Source organism: Myxocyprinus asiaticus, chromosome 48, assembly GCF_019703515.2.
Source record: "Myxocyprinus asiaticus isolate MX2 ecotype Aquarium Trade chromosome 48, UBuf_Myxa_2, whole genome shotgun sequence".
NCBI classification, from domain to species: Eukaryota; Metazoa; Chordata; class Actinopteri; order Cypriniformes; family Catostomidae; genus Myxocyprinus; species Myxocyprinus asiaticus.
Window position 1 is genome coordinate 519,154 of NC_059391.1, and position 12,517 is coordinate 531,670.

Sequence of the window (12,517 nt, forward strand, 5' to 3'; positions counted from 1 at the left end):
CATATATTCCAAAGCAAAAAGCTGAAACACAATCAAATCAAGACTCAGTGCTCATCATATGAATGTAATACAATTAACAAAGATAGGCAAAAGGACTGGAAAAATACCAGGCCATATACTGTATACACACAGACTAATTGGGGAACAAGACACAGCTGTAGCACAATCAGTAGGAGAACTGGGCTAGGAAACAGAAAAAGAACTACAAAACTGAATTTCAAAATAAAAGTCACAACTGTCCTAGCGACCCCTACTGGCCCCTAGGGAAAGAATACAAATACAAGAACTTGATAGGACTGGCAAGGCAAAGTACACCAAAGGGGATCAGGAGAGGCTGGAGACAATTGTGGATTAGGGAAGACAGGTTGGAGAGTAGAAAACCACAGCGAATCCAGCAGACGGCCCAGTAGACCAGGGCGGAATAGATGGATGGCAGGAGACCACAAGGGGTCCGGTGGACGACCAGAAGACCAGGGTGGAACTGGCAGATGGGTTGGAGACTACCCTTTTTTCATAGTGGCATTTGTAATGATAATGCCATTAAGACCATGATTGGCTCCTCATTACTGTGGTTAGGTTAATGTAGATAGTCTTTTCTAAAAAAAAAAAAAAAAAAAAACGATAGTATTTGCTATATATACATACATATATATATATATATATATATATATATATATATATATATATATATATATATATATAATGCCATCACATTTAGAAACCTTTAACTTCAACTTTTACCATTGTAATAAAAATAAAGTCTAATAGCTTCACTCCATTAGACTTTAGATAGAAGATTAATAGACAGATTAAATATGAATCTATACAAGTTACCAGTTTTTGGAGCAGTCTCCCATCATAGAAGTTATATGTTCAAAGGACTTATTATCTTACTCAGCTTTTCAAGATTATAAGATTAAAAACAATTTTAGTAAAACATTACCAAATACAAAACATTTGAGTAAGGATGATGATGTATATTTTAAAAACTGATCATGTGTATTATTTCTTTCCTTTTTAAATTGTTAGCGCTGTTTCAAGGGGATGTCTAGCAGTTTCAGGGGTTTGCTTTCTTCCATATAGAGCTTTATACTAGAATGTTCTCTGCAGAATTCGAATGGGTCACATGAGTTTTATGGTCTCCGCTGGCCAACCCTGATATCGAGTAAAGCCTGACTGAATCATGCAAGTTTCACTCTGGAGCACGCTGATCGTATGTACAGGGGCGGGTTTACAATTTTTGAGGCCCCAAGCAACCGACCAACCCGGGGCCTCATTTTGAAATTTTTTGCTTAAAAAATGACATAAAATTGCTTTTTAATCATAATTTTAAATTCATCCTATCAGTGGTTGTAGCCACGTACATTCAAAATGTTTAATTAAATACAAATCTAGTTAAAGATAATTAATTCATGTTTTCCAATTTTCCACAATACAGTGATAAAAAAAGCAATATTAACCTACATATATTTTTACAAAAAAAAAATATATATATATATATATTTTTTTTTTTTTTTTTTTTTTAATGAACAGGGTGTGCAAAACCTACTACTTCACTCACTAACATTTTGGAATTCAGTTGTTATTTATTATTATTATAACCCAACAATATTTATTGTTGTCCAGTTTGTTATTATTATTATATGATGCAGTATTATTATTACTTTGATTATTTGTTGTATACAACCAGGGTTGGGAGGGTTACTTTTTAAATGTATTCCACTACAGATTACAGAATACATGTTGTAAAATGTAATTTGTAACATATTCCATTAGATTACTCAAGGTCAGTAACGTATTCTAAATACTTTGGATTACTTCTTCAGCACTGGTAGATTTTTTCACTTGTTTTGACAATAAAAACTCTGCCAGTACAGTAAGACAAAATGCACATGTTAAAAATACATCCTCTGAAAAACCTAAATATCTTATGCAGTGTTGTTTCTAAAACAAGATAAATCAAACTGATCTTGTTTTAAGGTTTTGTAGATATTTTTACAGGAAAACAATACAAAAATTATTATCAAGAATACGATTTTTGACCTAATATCAATGGTTTTACTAGAAAAAAACAAATTATGATCCAACGTGAATTTTCTTGATAAAAAAATATGATTGTGCCTGGTAACATGTGCATGTAAAATGGCTAGAAATAGCATTTTAACTTAGCGTAAAGCTGACAGTTTACACAAGCTTTATTTCTATTTCTTCTGCTCCAAACTCACTTCAAACTTACTTCTCTGTCTGCTCGTATGAATGTAACACATCATAAGAAAGTGTGTCACCACTGCTCAAACGCTCTTTGGATCACATCATTTATATGTATAAATGTTTTCCATCTGAAAGGACTAAATATTAAATGAAACAAATGACAATAAAATGCAAAGTAATCTCTTCAGTAATCAAAATACTTTTTTGAATGTAACTGTATTCTAATTACCAATGATTTAAATTGTAACTGTAGTGGAATACAGTTACTTATATTTTGTATTTTAAATACATAATCCCGTTACATGTATTCCATTACTCCCCAACCCTGCTTATATTCTGATGCTGCAGTGTATTGTTCACCATGTTGTAAAAGGCTGTATTTTAAGTAAGCATCATAGGCAACATTCGTAACAGTATTTTAACAGTAAACATACAAGGCATGGTGGCCCCTCAGCACACTAGAGCAGAAAAACACAAGAAAGTGTGAAAGTGATCTGTTTCTCACCCACACCTATCATATAGCTTCTGAAGACATTGATTTAACCCTTGGAGTCTTATAGATTACTTTTATGCTGACTAATGTGATTTTTTGAGCTTCAAGATTTTGGCACCCATTCACTTGCATTGTATGGACCAAAAGAGCAGAGAAATTCTTCTAAAAATCTTAATAAAAGTGATGGCATGAGGGTGAGTAAATGATGAGAGAATTTTCATTTTGGGGTGAACTATTCCTTTAAATCACATATTAATTCCAACTTCAAACAGACTTCAAACACGCTTCATTCGTCCCACGCAGATGCGCATGTAATTTATGAGAGGCATGAATATCATTAAATTTGCTTCGCCAGTGGCTCAGATTCACCTAACATTCATAGAATTTTCAATGCAGGAAAAACCTTGAAAAGGTCACCTGCCAAAGTGGCTGGTAAGAGTGACGGAGTTGCAATTGTAATTTAAAAATTAAATATAAGAGGTCAACTGACCAATTGGGAATTTCAATGCAGGAAAAACCTTGAAAAGATCACTTGCCAAAGTGGCTGGTAAGAGTGACAGAGTTGCAATTGTAATTTAAATATTAAATATAAGAGGTCAATAGACCAGTTGGTAGCTGCTTTTGGAAGTATCGTCATCTGTAAAATTCAACGCCAAAAGTTTGCAGATAGTTTTTTTCCTGTGGACAACTTTAATTTTTTTTTACCATTTTCTAAAACAATTATTTTCAATGTCTTTACAAATATATCATTATTGGTTTATTTCCTTCCATTGCCATGAATTTTTGGCAGGCAGAATGCCTTTGGCAAAACATTTTGAATCTGTGGTGATTCTTCTTGGTGAAATCTGCTATTACCACCTGAGGTTGATGAACCGCTGGATATGGGGCTCATCTTTTGGTCCTACTAGTAGTCCTTAGCAAGCTTCATCTTTAGGTGGTAAAAGGTGGTTAGGTGGCAATTAGAACTTCCACATCCAGCGATGACCTAAAGTGATAGTTTGGAGTGAATAGTTTACTGTTGTCAGATTTAAAAAACAAAAATCCAAATCACGTCCACTTGTTAAAGTTGCACTCCTTTCAAGTTCTTCCTCATTTTGACTTATTTGGGACACACTTCATGTTTCTTCATTGTTCAGAGCCATAAAAGTAGTCCTGCCCACTAATAACCCCATGGATACAGTAGCTACCACAGTATACATTAGCAGCAGCATTTCTTGAGATGCAGGATTGAAGATGCAGACGGCCTCATGAAAAACTGAGCTGCCTAGTTCAGCTATTTAAATGCACCAGCCCTGAATAAAGGCATGCTCCTATCTCCAACATCCATTGTGTTTTCATTAATACTGTATCATTTCACATGCATGTGCTGCTTTTTGTCAATGTCTAAGTGTCTGTTCCCTATCTGTCACTCACTCGACATTGTGTCAATGTAGTGACACTAGGGGTCACTCTTGGGAGCCCGAGACACCTCTGGTCTTTGATAAAAAGCCAATGAAAATTGGCGAGTGGTATTTGCATGCCCCTCCCCTGGACATACGGGTATAAAAGGAGCTGGTATGCAACCACTCATTCAGATTTTCTCTTCGGAGCCGAACGGTCATGCTCACTGAGCTGAATACTACTGTTCATTCACCTCTGCTGGATCTAACGGAGCATTTCAGCGGCTTCTCCCCCCTCTGCACTGGTGCACTGCAGAGAATGCCCCTGGGTGCTTCGGCAGAAATAAAAGAGTATATTTCTCTAAAAGAGCAGCACACACGGAACGTCTTTATAAAGACGCATCTTTCTAAAGATGCTTTTCCAGTTGTGTGTTATTCCTGGTTGTGCTCGTTATCTCTCACCTTCTGACTGTCACGATCACTGTCTTTCGTGTCTGGGCACTGCTCATGCGGAGACAGCGTTCATGGATGGTCATGTTCTCATTGCGAGGATATGTCCATGGCAACGTTGCGGTCGCGGCTCACCTTCGTAAGAAAGCAAGCCACCCCAGATGCTCCCCGCCTTGGTCATTTACCCACAGGTATGAGGCCAGCGCGGCTAGCACTGGGGGTAATTTGGGGAACCCAATGGGACAACCTCCGCCGGGTATCCCCCCGCGGACCTCCCATTCCCCAGCACGCTCGTCTGCCCCGATCGGGCTTCCGGATGAGTCCGCCGGCTCGTCTCACGGCGAGTTCGACCTCTTATTCGGAGCCCTGAAAGTGATGAGCTCTCGAGCGCAGCATCGGAGAGTGGGCTCGTCCAGTCGGAAGCCTCAGCTGGGCTCCTCCCTTCGGGGACGATTGCCCAGTCATGGGCTGACGCGGAGATGACGACATGCTTTCCTGGGCAGCCGCGAGCGTCGGCTAGAGTGGAACTCACTGCTCTTCCCTGAACCGAGATGAAGAAGGGGTTTTTCAGCCCCTACTTCAACGTACCGAAAAAAGGCGGTGGGTTGTGGCCAATCTTGGACCTGTCAGTTCTGAACTAGGCTTCACACAGACTCCCGTTCAAGATGCTGACGCAAAAACGCATTCTGGCGAGCGTCCGGCATCAAGATTGGTTTGCGGCGGTAGACCTGAAGGATGTGTACTTCCACGCCTCGATCCTTCCTCGATACAGACCCTTCCTGCGGTTTGCGTCCGAGAGTCAGGCGTATCAGTACAAAGTCCTCCCTTCTGGCCTGTCCCTGTCTCCTCGCGTCTTTACGAAGGTCACAGAGGCTGCCCTTGCCCTGTTAAGAGAGGTGGGCATTTGCATTCTCAACTATCTCGACGACTGGCTAATCCTAGCTCATTCCCGAGACATGTTGTGTGCACACAGGGACCTGGTGCTCTCACACCTCAGCTGACTAGGGCTTCGGGTCAACTGGGAAAAGCGCAAGCTCCTCCCGGTTCAGAGCATCTCTTTTCTCAGTTTGGAGTTGGACTCAGTCTCCTTGACGGCACGCCTTACGAACGAGCGCGCCCAGTCGGTGCTGGCCTGTTTGAAGGCATTCAAACAGAAAACAGCGGTTCCACTGAAACTTTTTTAGAGGCTCCTGGGGCATATGTCATCCTCGGCGGTGGCCATCCCGCTCGGGTTGATGCATTTGAGACCGCTTCAGCACTGGCTCCAGACTCGAGTCCCGAGATGGGCATGGCACCACAGGACACATTGCATGGTCATCACGCCGGTCTGTCACCGTCTTTTCAGCCCTTAGACCGACCTCTCGTTTCTACGGGCAGGTGTTCCTCTAGAACTGGTCTCCAGGTGTGTCGTGGTCATGACAGACGCCTCCAAAATGTGCTGGGGCGCTGTTTGCAACGGGCACGCAGCTGCCGGCCTCTGGACGGATCCGCGACTGCATTGGCACATCAAATGCCTCGAGTTGTTGGCAATTCTGCTCACCCTGCGGAAATTTTGGCCACTGATCCAGGGCAAGCACGTGTTAGTTCAGACAGACAACACGACAACGGTAGCATATGTCAACCGCCAAGGCGGTCTGCGCTCTCGTTGTATGTCACAACTCGCCCGCCATCTCCTCCTCTGGAGTCAGCAGCACTTCAAGTCGCTGCAAGCCACTCACATCCCGGGCAACCTCAACACTACAGCGGACGCGCTGTCATGACAGGTTACCCTCAGGGGAGAGTGGAGACTCCACCCTCAGGTGGTCCAGCTGATTTGCAGTCGATTCGACAGGCACAGGTGCACCTGTTCACCTCCCAAGAATCCTCCCCACTGCCCGCCCCTTGGCATAGATGCGCTGGCACACAGCTGGCCCCCTGGCATGCACAAATATGCATTTCCCCCAGTGAGCCTGCTTGCACAGACCGGGCTATGTGCCCAAGGTTCCCACCACCCCTTTAGAGACCAGGTGGTGAACCTGCAAGCACTGCCCCAGGAGGAGGCAGACCCAGCCCTGTCGTCGCTGTGTCCGGTGCGTGCTTTACGCATCTATTTGGATCACATGCAGGGCTTCACTCCATCAGGGAACGGAGGATCGCCACTGGCTCATTGACGCCATAACTATGACATATGTTGCCTAGTACATGCCGCCCCCAGTAGGGCTACAAGCCCATTCTACCAGGGGTGTAGCGGCTCCCTGGGCCCTGGCCAGGGGTGCCTCTCTAACAGACATTTGCAGAGCAGCGGGCTGGGCAACACCCAACACCTGTGCAAGGTTCTACTACCTCCAGGTGGAACCGGTTTCATCCCAGGTAGTGGCAGGCAACACAAGCGGATAAGCCCGGGATAGCTGGCCAGGTGTATCGCTTGCACATAGCGCTTTCCACCTCCCTTGGAGCTGAAGATGTACGCCATTAATTCCCAGTAGTGTTCACAAACTTTGTTCCCTGGTTGACTTCCTCCGAGCCCTGTGGCAGTCGAGTTTTCGGAGAGACTCGCTACCGGCCCAGTACACGTGCTAAGAGCCCTGTTCTGGGGTAGGTGCTCCGCATGTGGCGGTTCCCTGTAAGGCTAACCCCATGCGATTATATATCTTCCGCTAATTCGTTTCCCTGTTGGCAAACTTGCAGACCCTGTGCAAGGGCAGGGAGGACGAGGAGCAGGTCATCCTGGTAGCACCCTACTGGCCCACCCAGACGTGGTGCTCAGACCTCACGCTCCTTGCGACAGCTCCCCCCTGGCAAATTTCCCTGAGGAAGGACCTTCTTTCTCAGGGACGGGGCACCATCTGGCACCCAAGCCCAGACCTCTGGAATCTCCATGTCTGGCCCCTGGATGAGATGTGGAAGACCTAAGCGGTCTACCACCCACGGTGGTAGACATGGTCGCTCAGGCTAGGGCCCCCTCTACGAGGCGCCTGTATGCCTTTAAGTGGCGTCTGTTTGCTAAGTGGTGTTCTTCCCAACGCAAAGACCCCCAGAGATGTGCAGTCGGATCAGTGCTTTCCTTCCTGCAGGAGAGGCTGGAAGGGAGGCTGTCCCCTTCCACCTTGAAGGTGTATGTTGCCGCCATAGCAGCACACCACGATGCAGTCGACAGTAGGTCCTTAGGGAAGCACGACCTGATCATCAGGTTCCTAAGAGGTGCCAGGAGGCTGAATCCCTCCAGACCGTGCCTCGCTCCCTCATGGGATATCTCTGTAGTTCTTCAGGGTTTACAGAGAGCCCCCTTTGAGCCTTTGCAGTCAGCCGAGCTTAAGGCACTCTCCTTAAAGACTGCCCTCCTGACTGCGCTCACTTCCATCAAGAGGGTGGGTGACCTGCAAGCATTCTCTATCAGCGAAACGTGCCTAGAGTTTGGTCCAGGTTACTCTCACGTGATCCTGATACCCTGACCGGGCTATGTGCCCAAGGTTCCCACCACCCCTTTAGAGACCAGGTGGTGAACCTGCAAGCGCTGCCCCAGGAGGAGGCAGACCCAGCCCTGTCGTCGCTGTGTCCGGTGCGCGCTTTACGCATCTATTTGGATCACATGCAGAGCTTTAGAATCTCTGAGCAGCTCTTTGTCTGCTTTGGTGCACAGCGGAAAGGAAGCGCTGTCTTTGGAGACACTGGCAGAGGATCGCCACTGGCTCATTGACGCCATAACTATGACATATGTTGCCTAGTACATGCTGCCCCCAGTAGGGCTACAAGCCCATTCTACCAGGGGTGTAGCGGCTCCCTGGGCCCTGGCCAGGGGTGCCTCTCTAACAGACATTTGCAGAGCAGCGGGCTGGGCAACATCCAACACCTGTGCAAGGTTCTACAACCTCCGGGTGGAACCGGTTTCGTCCCAGGTAGTGGCAGGCAACACAAGCGGATAAGCCCGGGATAGCTGGCCAGGTGTATCACTTGCACATAGCGCTTTCCACCTCCCTTGGAGCTGAAGATGTATGCCATTAATTCCCAGTAGTGTTCACAAACTTTTATATCTTCCGCTAATTCATTTCCCTGTTGACAAACTGCGTCTTCCTTGGGCAGAGCCCCTCTGCCCCAGTCTCCATGTTTGTAGTAACTCCTCCCCCATTGGGCAGGATCTACCTTGAAGACTCCCCACATGGTTGGAAAGACCATGTGACGTATTTTTCCACTTAAATATCCCCCATCTCTTTGGGCGAGGTGTGGTCTCCGTGGTGTCTTCCCCTTGGGAGGGACACCCCCAGACTAGACCTGGTGGCCCAGTTGGATAATTAGTTCCTTCTTTTTTAGGGAGTGGAAAAAAAGAAGGGGAAAAGAGGCCATGACTGGGTTAAGCCTGTCTCTATCGTTTGGGTAGTTGACTTGTCTCCAAAAAGGGCCATTCGACACTCATAAATATGTTGGGGGAGGTTATGTGTCGACCTGATGTGCTGGCTATGAGGCACACAGTAGTCTGCCCACCACACACCGCCAGTTCACGTAACACAGTTCAGCCAATTGTGGCATTTCGTATAGGGAGCCCTAGTGTCACTACATCGACACAATGTCGAGTGAGTGACAGATAGGGAACATCATGGTTACTTATGTAACCTCCGTTCCCTGATGGAGGGAACGAGACGTTGTGTCCCTCCTGCCACAACGCTGAACTACCCGCTGAAATGGCCGGATCTTATATCGGCTCCTCAGCATAAAACCTGAATGAGTGGTTGCATACCAGCTCCATTTATACCCGTATGTCCGGGGGAGTGGCATGCAAATACCACTCGCCAATTTTCATTGGCCTTTTATCAAAGACCAGAGGTGTCTCGGGCTCCCAAGAGTGACCCCTAGTGTCACTACATCGACACAATGTCTCGTTCCCTCCATCAGGGAATGGAGGTTACACAAGTAACTATGACGTTATCAGATCTATTGAAGTAGCTGTTTCTGTTCAGATTGTCTGCCAAGATTTTCAGCCGAGTCCCGGACGTTTTAGAAATCCTGGGTGGGAGTCTGTGCAGGTATGGTCACATAGAGGTACATAGAGTTACAGTGATATAAAATTACTCAAACAGTGATATAAGATTTTGGTGATTTTGCCCACCTATATTAAAGTTTCTTTCAATAAATTCAATTTCAACATTCAATAAAGTTAATTCATTCCCTATTTGACTCTACTCACAGGTACATTTAACAATTTCTTAATGCATGCCCACCCCCATCTGTAGCTATATTTCAAGTCTATAGACATGCATTTCATTTTGGCAACCTAAGGAGATGCCACTGTGGCCTCCAAACTTCACTCTGAGATTGATTGCTATTCCTGAAGTAGAAAACAAGCCCCTCTCATTATCATAAGGACACAGAAATGTAGAAATAAATAAATGTGGAAATACTGTAAATAAAGGTAGAAATAAATGAATGTGAAAATATATAAATGTGGAAAAAATAAATGTAGAAATAAATACAGTACATGTGGAAATAAATAAATGTAAAATAAATTAAAAAGTAAATAAATACATGTGGAAATTAATTAATGTGGATATAAATAAATACAATAATTCATAAACAAGGAAATAAAAGTTGGTTGATGCCATTGCGCTCTCTTATGATTCGTGAGACGTGCAATGCCCTATAGGGATGCTAGCCTATTCTACCAGGAGCATGGTTTCCTCCTAGGCTTGGGTGAATGGTGTGTCCTTACAGGACATTTGCCTAGTGTAACTTAGAGACAGACCGAAGACAGGGATGGACGAAGATCATGATGATGATGTGAGAACCCAAGTGTAGTATTTATTTACAAAGTGAATAACCAACAAAAACTAGAACAAAGAGACTTAACTTGACTTGAGTAGACTTGACTAAGACGGATTACCACAAACAAGAACGTTACACAATCAATACACGACAAAGGACAATGGCAAACATCAGGGCTTAAAAACATGGATATGGGTAACAAATTGAAAAGGCAACCAATCAGTGCCGGTCCTACCCCATTTGGCACCCTAGGCGAGACCCTCCAGTCCCCACCCCACCCCCAACACACAGTAAAAACAATGTTGGGAAGAAACATGTTATGGCCTCTTAAGTAGGCATCATAAATTGGTATCACCATATATAGAAATAAACTTAATGTAAAGTGCACAAAAACCAAACCAAGTGGTCTAAGATGTTCAATAAATAAATAAATAAATAAATAAAGGAAAGAAAGAAAGAAAAAAGAAAATCTATGCACATTGTACAGTATGTTTCACAGCAGGGACATTTACAGGCTTTCATCATTTCTGGGGAGTCTGGGGCCCATCAAGTACACAGTCTATTGTCCCATGATGTTGTAAGGGGGTCTGGGGACATGCTCCCCCCAGAGATGTAAAAAAAAAAAAAAAATCTTTTTTTTTTTTTTGTTGTTGTTGCAAAAACAGCATCAAAGCATACATTTCTGGTTATTTTAGGAGCATCATTTGAACATTTTCTTAAGTAGCCTACGTACTGTATATTGTGTAGCATTAATGAAACTATAGACTAAAAACTTATTGACACCTTTTCACATTACACAGCACAAGATGAAATTTATCAAAGTAATCTTTCTCAAAAGCCTGCTGTGGCAGTATCACGGTACAGTGAGGGTACAATATGGTAAAAGCTTGGTATTTATTATAATATATTATCGTAATTATATGGTAGGCAACTCAAAGGACCATGTCCAATAAACATGATATTGGCTTGGTAAGTTTTGGTACTTTTAAGAGTTAGTATTTTGATACACTTTTATTTAGAAAATGTCTTTCAGTAGACAGTCGTTCACAGACTGCACTCACACATGATCTTCATCACTGGAAAATGATTGAATGCAGCTGCAGGTTTTGTTTAAATTAATTGTAAGTAAATATCCACTTCATTCAGCATTGTTTTGTCTTCTGTCTTCTAAAACATGTTTTACTGCATGACAAAGTGCTTCAAACGATTCAGCACGCACTTGAGACAAATTCACTGAGAAGAACCGACTTAAAACAGAGATAATTTCATGCATCCATCGGGCATCACTCCGATTCACCGAGCCCCGTGCTCATGAGTCTATGGCCGTGTTCACAATGACATACAATCCATAATTCTCTCACTGTTTTTTGCCAAACACAGATGTGACAGAAACAGTAAGAGTAGAATGGTAGTAAGGCATTTAGTACACGGTCTATATGTTCCGTGGGAGGCGCCACAACACGTTATCGGAACGCACAGGGCACATTTCGTTCGACACAGATTGGACACATGCTAAAATTGGCTCGGTAGATTGGCGCCCGCCACGCCCTCGAAGCGATGCCGCCCTAAGCGCTCACCTATGTCGCCTAATGGGTTGACCGGCCCTGCAAACATTGAGACGAGATGGAACTAATAACAAGATAACACAACTATGAAACATGAACCAATGACAGGACAAGACTAATGAACATGATAACAAGACAATGACTATAAACCAATGAGAACAAAACACCTGAAACACGAGGGTCACATGACAAACAAGACAATAACAAGACAGGAAACAGGAACTAAACTTTCAAAATAAGAGTCCAAAGACACCAACACAACAGAACATGTTACACCTAGCCGCGGGTTGCCAGGTTGCGAGAGTGCACGTGTAATCTGAGACAGCATCTGTAACACATTGGGTATTATTATAGTCATTGTAATTGATTATTAAATTCCATAATAGATGCATCAAAGTTTCAGCATAATATTGATGCATTTTTACACTCTTACTGAGCTCAGGACGTAGTCAATACAATCACAGAAAACCTTTATGATGTCAACTTAATGAAAGTTAACCAAATCAATAATGTGCTAGTTTTACTACAACCTAAATATCCTAGTTAGTTTGTAATTGTTTTGCTGCAGGCTACACACATTATCATGGTGAAACTGTGTGAATTTATATCCAATGTTATGTAAGCTAGTTGGACAGAAAAAGGAATATTGTCACCCTATGTGTAATAGCATAGCAAGCAACATAAGC

General features: G+C 43.7%; 1 protein-coding gene across 6 annotated transcripts in view; it reads right to left on the bottom strand.

The window, feature by feature from the left end:
- The window catches only part of LOC127437238 (excitatory amino acid transporter 2-like), a 105,692-nt gene that overhangs the window by 49,304 nt on the left and 43,871 nt on the right, over positions 1 to 12,517 (bottom strand). The window contains exon 2 of one of the 6 annotated variants that reach the window (XM_051692053.1): positions 3,563 to 3,689. The exons of the other annotated variants lie outside the window; for them this stretch is intronic. The gene's annotated coding sequence lies outside the window, so the exon portion shown is untranslated. The remainder of the gene's footprint in view (positions 1 to 3,562; positions 3,690 to 12,517) is intronic. 6 annotated transcript variants of the gene reach the window in all.